General features: G+C 54.7%; 1 long non-coding RNA gene across 1 annotated transcript; it reads left to right on the forward strand.

The window, feature by feature from the left end:
* The first annotated feature begins 855 nt into the window (after positions 1–855).
* On the forward strand, positions 856–5,600 carry LOC135329520 (uncharacterized). The gene is made up of 3 exons (XR_010390953.1): positions 856–1,100; positions 2,377–2,538; positions 3,539–5,600. It is a non-coding gene; the product is annotated as an uncharacterized LOC135329520 (long non-coding RNA).
* The last annotated feature ends 5,937 nt before the right edge of the window (positions 5,601–11,537 follow it).

Genomic DNA, 11,537 nt, shown 5'->3' on the forward strand with positions numbered 1-11,537 from the left:
CATCATGAAGCAGACTGAAGCTGTGTAAGCCCACAGAGAGGGATTTCTGCTGCTCCAGAGACTGCAAAAATGTTCACATGTAAGTGTGTGGTGGTTTTTTTTTTTTCTTTCCTCCTCCTCCTCCTCCTCCTCCCCCTTCCATTTGGAGCCCAAAGTAAGCTCATGCCTCTTATTTTCTGGTTGGCGAGGCTGCCCCGGGCAGAGGTTTGGTGTCTGAAGATGCACCTTGTCTTTGTTCTGGGAGGAAAACAGAGGGGAGCAGCTGACTTGCAATTCTGAGAAAATCAAAGCCCTACCAAAAGGAAGGGAAAGGGGAGAGCTGTGCTTCCTTTCTCCCTGGATCAATCTCTGTTATCTCTGTGTCTCTCATCCCCGCGTACCAAAGGCCCTGCAGACATCCCCAGACGAGGCACAGGCTTTTTCCACCACCAGTCTGCCCACAGCAAGGCACGTGTTGGCTGGTTGATTACATGCTCCATGTCCTCGGAGATCTGGTGCCCCAGTTTGAAAAAGAGCCTTTCAGCACAACTCCAGCAGCGCAATGAAGCGTGTCCTTAGGCAGGCAGGGCTGGTCAGTGTCCTCCTGGTGATGGAAACTACGACAGAGGCACATTAGCCTTCCCAAACTTCCCAGATCATTTTGTATCCTGCTGTTTTAAATCCATGGGCTCCTCCATCCCTGCCCATCGCTAGTGGCCCCTCTCTCACAGCCTGCAGCGGTGCCCCTTTCTGCAGGGCCTGCCAGGGATAGACATCCTCTTCGGATGCCCCTCGTGGGGCGATGGCGAGAGGAGGATGCCCTGGATGCCTGCACAGACCCCGTGGCAGGGACTCGCCTCCATCTTCCCCCACGCTTATCCTAAGGAAGTAATGGAAACCTTGAGTATTTGTTGCTCTTCTTCTCTCACTTCCTCCTCTTCTTTTGCACCCCACTGTTTCCAGGTGTAGCTGAGGTGGGATTTAATACTTAGCTGAGTCCCACACCGTTCCCCTGTGGCTTCCTGGGCTGGAGTCAGGGTGTCGTGTCCCGCAAGAACACGCACATCTGCTCCTGTGCACAAGCACCTCCCTTCTCCACAGCAGAAATCATCCCTCGCAAGGTACTTCGAGGTGGATGCCTGAAAAGGTGATCCCACGCCAAACACCCCTCCTGCTCCTGCGCAGGCATGTGCAGATACATGCAATCGTGTGTCCCCTTCACAGAGCCCCTTCCCTGCTGAGCAGTGATTTTCCTGTCCTAAAACCTGCTGATATATCCCGAGCTGTAGGCTTTTCCTGGGATTGTGCATGAGAAGTTTATTAGCACATGCTCAGAAAATGGCCACTAAACACTTTACTCTGGGGAAAACCAGCTGAGTCTTTGGACAGTAAGGACAGAAGAAACTTTCTGTGAGGCCTTAGGTTTGAGGAAGGAAGAAAACCCCTTGGGCTCCCCAAGGGCCTCCATAGCTGGCCAGCGCTTTGCTAATTATCCAGCACCTTCTTCCCCTCCACTTGATAAGAGATGGTCTGTGAGGGGACGTTCATGGACCCTGGAGATGTACTTTAATGCAGCACCCTTGGTCCCAGAGGGAAAGCGAGGTGGCCTTTTGCCATCTCTCCCCTGGCTCCTGGACTTGAGGAACATCCCCTTGAATGTGGATTTCTGTCTCCCGACAGGGACATTCAGCCAAAGCAAGAACAGCAGAAGGAAAGAGGCTGAGGCTTGGTTTCAACGCTGGGCTTTGAGGGAGCTGTGATACAGGCACGAAAGGGAAGGGTGGTGGTTGACCTGCCTCTTCTGCAGTCTCTGCTTTGATCAGCAATGTGATCATGCGACTTTCCGCTCTGCTGTTAATTTCTGCTGTTCGTAAAATCTGAGTAATGCCAGAGTGGTTGTGAAACTTAATTCATATTTATTACTCCTTTTGAAGGAGAATGGCTGCATGAATACTGAATATTACCAGCTCGGAGAGATGGACTAATGCCACCAGCAGTCCCTTGTTCAGCAAGGCTGGAGGTTGCAAATGCTCATTTGCATGCTGCCACACTACCGCGAGAAATGTTCTCATATCGTTGAATTTCTGTGCCTATGCTGATATGCCTCTGGGTTTTGGCTCTTGCTTTACCCCAACTAGGTTCTGCCCTCTGCAAATAGAGCAGGGCAGAGCCAAGAGCAGGTGGCAGGGCACTGGCTAAATCCATCGAATAAATGGGAAATTTCCTGCGAGCAATAGTGAACCTGGGCTTGAGCCAGGTTCTTCTGTTGATATTTTAATGACGATAAATGCAATTAAGGATGAGAGAGAGAGGAGCATTAAATTAAATAAAGTATCAGATGCTTGAAGATTCTTCGCTGATGGGGTCATAACTGTCTCTTGGGTTTCTGTATTCAAGCGGCAGGTGGTACTAGATTGCCTTCCACCCGTAGGGCTGTAATCCTGTCCTTCCGTCTGTCTGCCGGCCACCCTTGGGCAGACTGAGTAATCCTGACACGGATCCATACGCTCTTCAGAAACCGTGGGACACCTACGACCAAGCTTGGACGCCCAGCACAAGGTAAGAACGTCTGCCAGCATCACGCCTTCCTGGGGGGATTATTGCACCCTGTGCTGGGTCTCGTGGCCGAGCACTCTGCCAGCTGCGGAGCTGCAGCTGATAGTGGGACGTTCAGCAACCGGCCACCGGCAGGGCCCTGCGAGCAGGCGCTTCCAGCAGCTTGCTGGCTGGGGTTCGGTAGCTCCTCTCCATCGGTCCCTGCAGAGCTGTCTGTCCGTGGGCCCTGGCGATATTAATGGCCAACATTATCAACTCCTGGAAGAGCCAAGTAAAACCAGCGCCCAGCTGGAGCGGCGATGGGCCAGCATGAGTGTTTTGTAGGGGAACCACCCGCGCTGACCCCGGGCTTGGCAGCTTGGCGTGGGCTGGGTCTCCCTGCCGTGGGGGCAGCTGCCGGGCGTGCGAGTGCTCCCTTGGCGCGGGGTGGCTCTGGGCGTGCCGGCGTGTCCATGCCTCCTGCTACCTGCATCCCTCTGCCTCGAGCTGCGTGTTCTCCCAGCTGCGTTATTGGGTCCAGCTGCTCTCCTGCTTCCCTGCAGCCTGGGGAAGGCGAGCTCCCTCCGCTCCCCTCCAGCGCTGCGCCTTTCCTCAGGAGCACAGTGTTCCCCCAGCTCCTACGGGGAAGGAAAAAGCCAAGCTGAAGTCCTTCCCGAGGACCGCAGCAGTTGTCCTGCAGACTCCAACATCCTACATCTGCTCCTTTAGCATTACCGAGGGGCGAGGGCAGCAGTGAGGGCTTTTTGGTGGGTCCCTGCTAATTGCCGGGCTTTGCTCAGGCTGGTGCACGAGCCATGCTGAGCGGCGGGTTTGCAATTATCCTTAGCATTCCTAATGAAGTCCCTTGGGCTTCCCACCTTCCCTTGCCCCCTTTATAACACTCACTGCTCCTAGAGACTTAAAAGCACCTTTTGTTAGGGGCTAAAAGCTGCCTTAAAAATATCATTAAAAATGGAATTAAATTAATTAAAAAGAGAATCACTCAGAGTCGGTTTTCTTCCAGCCCTGACAGGTTTTCCATCTGGGTTTGCCTCACCTTAGGCGGGCCACTGGGTTGTGAGCCTGCATCGCTCAGATCTGGAGCGGGGGAAGGTTTCTCCGCCTGCCTCCCGCAGAGCACGGTGAGGACGAAAATCTGCCTGGGAGGATGGCCCCTGTCCCCAGGCACGAGCCCTTTCCTCCTGGCCGCTGGCCACAGGGACACAGCGGAGCAGAACGAGTCCGCGGTGGTGGCCGTGGAGCATCGTACCTGCCGGGAGCGCTGCTTGCTCGAGTCCCGGCTTGCCGCTGCCTTCCCGGCGTGGGTATTTCTGCCCTGGGCAGCAGGACTGATCTCCATCTGCTGAAGATCTGCATGCAGAACCCAGTGTGGAAGGTAATGAATGCATCAGCCGGGTCCTAAGTTAATTTTTGCCCGTGTCAGAAAATTAAAGCACAATTCATAGATTTCAAGGCCAGAAGGAACAATTATGACCAGCCAGGCTGACCTCTTGCATTCCACAGGCCACTGCCTTGGCAGCAAACTCATAACTTTTGTTCAAGCTGAGCCATATTTTTTTAGAAAGATACTCGGTCTCCATTAAAAGACTTCGAGTGATGGAGATTCCACTCTATCCCTGGGGATTCGTTCCAACGCTTAATTGCTCTGACTGCTAAAAATGTGCTTCTTATTTCTAATCTGGATTTGTCTTGTTTCGGCTTCCAACCAGGGATGTTGTAATGCCTTTTCCTGCTAGATTAAAGAGCCGTCTGCTATCAGAAATCTCTTCCCCATGCATATGCTTGTAGACCGTGAGCAAGCCACCTCTTGGTCTCCTCAATAAACTAAACAGCCGGAGCTTCTTTGCTCTGTCACTGTAATGCATATTTTCCACTGCCTTGACTCACTCCCAGCTCTTTTCTGAACCCTTTCCAAGTTTTCCGACTCTGCCTGGAAATGCAGACAAGAGCCCTGAACGCAGCGTCCCTGCGCTGGGCTCCCTCGTGCCATGTGGCCAGGTAACAGCATTTCTCTCTCCTCCTTTGCATAAGCAGCCAACAACTACGCTCATCCCCTCAGCTAGCGTGTCGTGCTGCTCATGCTCTGCGTTCGTACCGCCGCTCGGCAGCGTGGCCTCCCAGGACGCGGGGGACAAGAGCTGAGCTCTGTCCTCTTGGCTCTGGTCTTCTCAAACGTGAGCAGCTCAGACCGGCTCCTCTGTGGATGCACATGTGCCTACCAGGTCTCTACACCCCTCCTTTAATGCTCTCACTGTTTTTGCTTGTTGGCTCTTCCAGGGGAGGTCGGGACCTGCTGGACCACGCTGCCAGCTTCACGCCAGAGCACGAGCAAGGGGCAGGGCTACTCCAAGGCCTGGCTGGATGGAGGGCTGCCCAACGGGGGAGAGGAGAGGGGACCCGGCCACCCGTTCCCCCCTCCTAGCTCTGTCCAGACCCTGCACTCCTTCTCCTAATGCGCAAGCTTTGGTGATGAAATGAGGTGGGACTGACAAGGGACACGTGCAGCTCGGCGCGGTTCGGTCAGGGTGGCTGCGGGAAGGGGGGAGGCCTGGCTCTCGTCCAGCTCTTCGTTAAAGTCAGCGTGGTGGGATTCGCCCGCTGGCTCGTTAGCGCTAGGATTCCTGCAGCTCTTGGAGCTGGGAGAGCGGCTCCCTGCGAGATTAATCATCTGTGACCCATCAGGGCTGTGTTTTGGTCTCCTTGCTGAAGCCCATCCTATTCCCGTTCCCTACCCACAAGCGGAGCTCGGATCGAAGCCGGCCAGAGGTCAGAATTTCTCTTCCTTTCAGAACAATGGAGCCATGGACGGAGGCGGCCGCGGCAGAGCAGCGTGCTGATGGCTGCCAGCTGTGTTGCCTTAACATCTTCCCATTATCTCCGTGCTGCTGGCTAGCTCCGTCGTGGGGGGAGCTTTGTCCTGACTTTGGCAGAGGAAGGAGTCTCCCTCCCAGCGTGGAAAGCTGGCCCGGTGCTGGCTCGGTCTGTCCTGAACATCTGCCGCTGGCTTGGAGCGAAGCGGGGCTGCACGCTGGCGCTCGGGGCTGCTCGGGAGCACCCGCAGCACCGCTCGCCCGCGCCGCACGCGGGGCCGGGCAGCTGGGCCGGCGGGGAGGGGGCCGTGCCGTGCTGCAGCCCCCGCGCGGGGCCGAGCTGGCGGGGACGTGCCTGCTCTGCTATCTGCACCGAGCAAACGCTCCCCCGCGCACATCCTCGTGTGCGTCTCCATCACACGCAGACGTACGCTCCAGCGAATGTTAGCAGCCACCTCTTCCTGTCCCCTGCCATGTGCATTGCACACGTGTGCGCACACACACACACACACACACACACACACACACGCCCCCCCCCCCACCCACCCATCTTCCTTGCTGGTCATGTGTGCGCATAGCTGCAGGACTGAATTGCTCTCTGGGTGCACAAGCTGCTTTACATCCAAGAAGAAAGAGCTCGAGCCTTGAGTAAGTGCAGACAAAACCTTTTTTTTTTCCTCTTCTTTTTTCCAAAGGCCTTGGTGGTTTTGGGTGTGTGTATTTCCTCCTGTTACTTTCTCATGACTTGTGTTGCTTTGTGCAGACTGGGAGCTGGTCGAGGGAGGCCGAAGGATGCCAAGAGCAGCCCTTTCTTCCTGACGCGGACGCCTGCACAGCAGAGGGGCTCACTCCACGTGCAGGTAGTGGGGTGGCCTTTGGCTACGGGAAAGCTGCTCGCCTGGAGCAACCCCCTCACCATGTCCGGACTGTCCCCACCGTGCAGGAGGGACCCAAGGGTTTATCTCAGCCCCTTGGCAGGAGCTCTCCGCGTGAGAGCTGGTGTGCTCTGTAAGAAAGGGCCAAGACCTGAGCTAGCTAAGGAAGGAACTGGGCCTCCTGAGCTCATCACTCCTGCTGCTAGTGTCGTTTGCTGCTTAACGAGCACCAAGGACGGGTTGGGGTCTGCCCAGGTGGTGCAGCACCAACACGCCGACATCTGATCTGCGTCTGCAGACGAAACCCCGCTTCCCCCAGGGCGGCCGGGCCAAAGAGCTCCAGAGACGCGTCGTGCTGCGCTGGGGCTGGGCACCTCCCCGCCGCGGAGCCCCGGGTGCTGTCGGTGCTCCCGCGCCGGGCGCGTGCCGGGAGGGCGGCGCGGAGACGGGACAGATGGGCATCGCCCGCGTGGCGACTCCTTACGATGCGCACAGGGATTTCGTCTGACGCCGCGAGATGCAATATGCTTCGCCAGGCTGTAAGCGGTCCTGGGGCTTGAAACGCCTTTTTGCAAAGACGCCGGGTGCTCTTTGTGCTGCGGGGGGAAGGTGCTGCCTCCGCTTTGCAGCACGGGCTGGGAAACCTGCCCACTCACTGCAGGCAGGGGGTCGGGGGCGGGATGGGGTGGCCCCAGCCCCTTGCCCGGCGCCAGCCTTGATCCCGCTCGCGGTCGAGATTAACGCACCAGAGCACGTCGATGCCTCGGGACGCGGCGTCTTTCCGGGGCGACCGGCCGGTGGAGGGGCCCCGCCGCAGGCTGCAGCACCAAAGAGACCCAAATAACTTGAGAACCTGCGTGTCTGCTGCTGCTCAGGTTTTGCGAACATCCTTAACGGAAACACGTGTGAAACGCGCTCTCTGCGGATCAATCCGGGAAGCCTTTTCCGTTTTTGCTGTGTTAGCAAACTGCAGACGGCTCTTTCTCTCCACTGCGAACTACTGAGCGGGGACCCTGGACTCGCTGCTCCATTTTCATGCAGAGCCTCTGCCAGCGTCATAAACCCAGTAAAACGTTATGGCACTTTGCACCCACTGGGAAACCAAATGTATTTTAATGTATATTTAATAGATTTCAGGTCCTTCTGTTATTAAATTTGCCTTTCATTCGCCCCCTCCCCCTCTCTTTGGTGCATGAGAGTCAATGGGAAATTTTAAGTGTATTAAACCAGCATCTCGCAGAAACAAATCCAGATGGCCTGGTACAAATCAAAAAAAAAAAAAAAAAAATCACATCAGAATCTATTAGAATCTCAGCCCAAATGTAATACACATTTCATCAGCCGGAGAGCTGCCCCATTACTCAGCTCCTTCTAAATGACAGCGAGGAAACATGTGCTTTCTTGTTTGGGCTTCTTGGGAAGGTGATGGCTTTGGCAGCCCGGGGAGCTGCGGGCTGGAGTCCCCTAAGCGCGGCCGTGTAAATATGTGCTGAACTCAAGGGAGGTGCTGTGGGTTTTCCCTGCCGTAGCCGGGGGCTGATCCGAACCCGCAGGCTCTGGGCTCGCAGGAGGGGAAGCAGCGGGGCGAGCTCGGCCCCTCCAGCGTGATGCCCCCGTGGGTCCTCTTCCCTCAACATCTGGAGGAGAACAAACCTCAGGTCCTGCCCGTCTCCTCCACCCCGGGCCAGCAGTCTCCCTTCCCACCGCTCTGCCACCCTTAAGGCTCGGTTTAAAAGACTTGGACTCCGGGCTGTTGCTTTCTGTGTAGCAGAAGTGCATCAAAGTGGAGATACCCCACCAGGAGCGTTGATAACCTTCTCAAGGATTCGTCTCCCCGCTTCCTCCCAAGGGCTTGGCAGCGTATCCCGACCTCTCCAGGCTCCTTCCTGCCAACAGTTGCCCTATTAGAGCTTTGCAGAGGGACTGAAATACAAACTGGCTTCAGGTGTCTCCGTAAACTTGGCAGAAATGAATCCAAGACAAAAAGTTCATTGTTCTTTTCATTCCTTGTGCGCTCACCGAGGGAAAAACCTGAGGCCTGGAGAGGAGGCGTGCATCTCCGCGGGCCTCGCTGCCTTGCACTGTGCTCAGCTGCCAGCAGCAGACAGTCTGCAGCGCGTTTCAGGCCGTGCTCTCCCGATAGACGTGTCCCAGGAGTGTGGGGTGCTCTGGGGTATTCACGGGGACCGGGTTGACAGCAGATGCTTTGCAAGGTAAATACGTTGACTGCTACCCTGCAGTAACTCTGCATACTTTATTAATATTAAAACCACAACTTTTTGTGTTCTGGTTAGGAAGGACAGCCTAGATTACCAGGAGAAAACAGTTTGTTTTTCTTTTTTTCTGGAGTAAATGCTGACAGATAGCGTGGAGGAGAAGGACGGAGTGGAGACGAGATCTTGGAACAGGCATGGTTATTTACGGCATTTGTGCTGACATTTCTAAAACGCTCCTTGGTGGAATTTCCCTGCAATCTTTGCACCCATTCCTTCGGTGCATTCAGCCTGGCTGCTCTCGTGCCCCTTCTCTGTTTGCCTTCAGTTAATATTCAAGCAAACAGAATGAGTTACTAGGCGGAATGTCCATGGAAACAGTGAATTTTAAGGCACTCTTGTAAAATATTCATAGAAAGCAAATTTTGAATTAATACAGAATGTGTGCACTGAAGACCCGGTGCAAAGAGTCATCTACTCAGGGAATGGAAATAATCCCAGATGACCTATATGGCCAATAAAGCAGCTTGACTTTTGAATTCTTGCAGTAAACTGCCTGTGAACAAGACACAGGCCAAGAATTATTTGCAGAAATTATTCATTAAGAGCCTAATCCAAACCCCAGTTAAGTCAGTGGAAAGATCCCCCCTGTGTTAGGCCCCAAATAATTTTGGATAATGAATACATTTGAGAAAACGGTGATCCTTTCCCGGGTAACTCACCAACCAGAAAAAAAGAAGCAAACTTCCCTGGATAAAGTTGTGGACTGTAAATAACTGGTGGAGATGCTCTTGCCCCCGCTTCATCTGCTCCTCTCCTGCAGCAGGAGATGCGCTGGGCACTGGGGAAGCACGATGCAACCGGGGGTCTGCAGCTGTGCTGGTGGTGACGGCGAAATGGCATGTGTGGGACACCCTCCCGGGGCAGCGCTGCCCGGCCCCCCACGTCCGACGGCCCCTGTTGCTGCAAGGGGCTATTTCAGCTGCGTCCGGGAGCCCCCGAGCCCTGGGCCGGGAGGCAAAGCTGAATTTTGAGCTTGCTTTGGACGCATTGAGGTGACGTTCCTGGCAGCGCGTGGGACCCCGGTGCCCCAAGGGCTTCCTGGCGCCAGGGAAGTGTGTGGAATAAGGACAGATCCTAGATGTTCACTGCTATAGTTCATCCTGCCCAAATCACGCCTAAGAGCTGTTTATTTTTTGTGGCTTCTCCACATATCTAATTGTAAAGTACCTGGGAGTGTCAGGAGGAACAGCACTGCAACAAAATATGCTATTATTGCTATTGCTATTGCTATTACTATCGCTATTACTATTATACCGTGGCAGTAATTCCATCAGCATGTCGTGGCGACACTGTAAAACGCAAGCGCCAGGCTGGAAATTGCTCGAAGCCCTCAGAGCCGGAATGACACCATTAATAGCTGTATAGTTTTATTGCCACAGTTAATATTATACATTAAAACCCACAAATCTGGCCGTATTATTACATGTTTTCTTTTTTATCCCGCTCTGGTTTGTTTGTTGTTCGGGACAATGGGTGGATGAAGCTGGCGCCTGGGGAAGTTCGGTTCGCCTCGGAAAACCGCATTCCAGCGCTGGCAACGAGCAGGGGATATATCCGGTGCCTGGAAATAGCAGGACTGCGAGAACCGCTGCTGCCAAACCAGTCCATGCCATCCAACAGCCCGGCCAGGCCCCCGGGGGTGCAGGAAATTGTTCTCCGATTAAATTGTCCCAGCGGGAAGGATTCGGGGCGAGCTGGGGAGCCGAGCGGCGGGAGGGGAATCGGAGACGCAGGAAATGCAGCACAATAGAGACTGACGGGGAAATGGATTAAAAAAACTCGCCCCAAACAGCCCTGCGCTATATTTGTAAGCTATCTCTATAAAACATATCTGCAGCCAGTATCGGTGTAATGGGAAGCCAGTGTCAGGGAGTGTGACCCCGAGTCCATCTGGATGCAATTCTAGCTTAACATCTGAAAATCAAATACATATTTTTGAGGCGTATCAGACAGAAGGGGCTCTTTCTTCCTTCGCCCTCGGTGTGCGTGCGCCTGTGATGTGCGCGTGTGTTAACGGGGTTATTGCAATAGGGGTGTGACACAGCCGTCCGGGTCAGCCCCGCGCCGGCCAACCGCTCTGCCCCACGGCGAGGGGGAGAGGCTGCCGACTCCCGCGGCCGCTGGTTTAGCTATGGGTTCACACGCAGGGCAAAGCACCCCGCCAGCTCTGCTCGGGACCCAGTCCTGGGAAAGGTTTCCTTTATTTTACTTGAGGCCATGGATACGCAGCAAGAGTGGAAATTCACGTTTGGAGACTCCCTTGTGCTCAGTATAGCTTGGAAAAATGTGGAGGAAGAAAGCTGCTCCGGTTTGCAGGGTTGGCAAGCCCCCCACATCTTCTCTTCCAGCACTGCCCCCAAATTTTACGGGACCTCATGCATTCGAATTTTTACAGAAATTCGTGTTCCTTGCTCAGTGCACCGGGCGGCTGACTCGGAGGAGCGCCGAGAAGAGCAGAGCGAATGCTACGAGCAGCGGGAAACATTTGCAGACGGCGGATGCTGCACTCGTGTGCGAGCGCTCACGCTGAGCCGCGCTCCGCCAACCCGGGCACGGCACCGGCACCACGTGGCCCATGGCACGCCGCCAATCAAAACGCTACGGTACATGAACTACAAGTAAACACAGCTTGAGTTTCACATGTCAAATATGCTCAACAAACTGCTGGCGGATAATCTACAGGCCAAGAAACCAGACATGAAAAGTAGATGATGAATCAGTTGCAGCGATGAATAAATTAGGGGCTATAACACTTTGCCCATAGGCTACTCGGAAAGGACAAGGAGGAAAAACCCATCAAACACAATTCTCCTGCGAGCTGCTTGCCCAGAGCTCACTTCTACGTCTAGCAAAACGTCTCCCTTGTGGTCCCAAAGACGTGGCCAGGCCCCGTTCCCTGCAGAAGGGGCCGGTGCTGTGTGCTTGGTCTTTTAGCCCTTTAGATGAATGCAGAAAAGAGGTGGTTTGTGCCAAATCAGTGGTGACTCCTGTGGTAGGACCGAGCCCTGACCACAGCCTGGGGCCGCGTGCGGGGGCCCCTC

The sequence above is a fragment of the Dromaius novaehollandiae genome, chromosome 11 (genome assembly GCF_036370855.1).
Source record: "Dromaius novaehollandiae isolate bDroNov1 chromosome 11, bDroNov1.hap1, whole genome shotgun sequence".
Taxonomy (NCBI): domain Eukaryota; kingdom Metazoa; phylum Chordata; class Aves; order Casuariiformes; family Dromaiidae; genus Dromaius; species Dromaius novaehollandiae.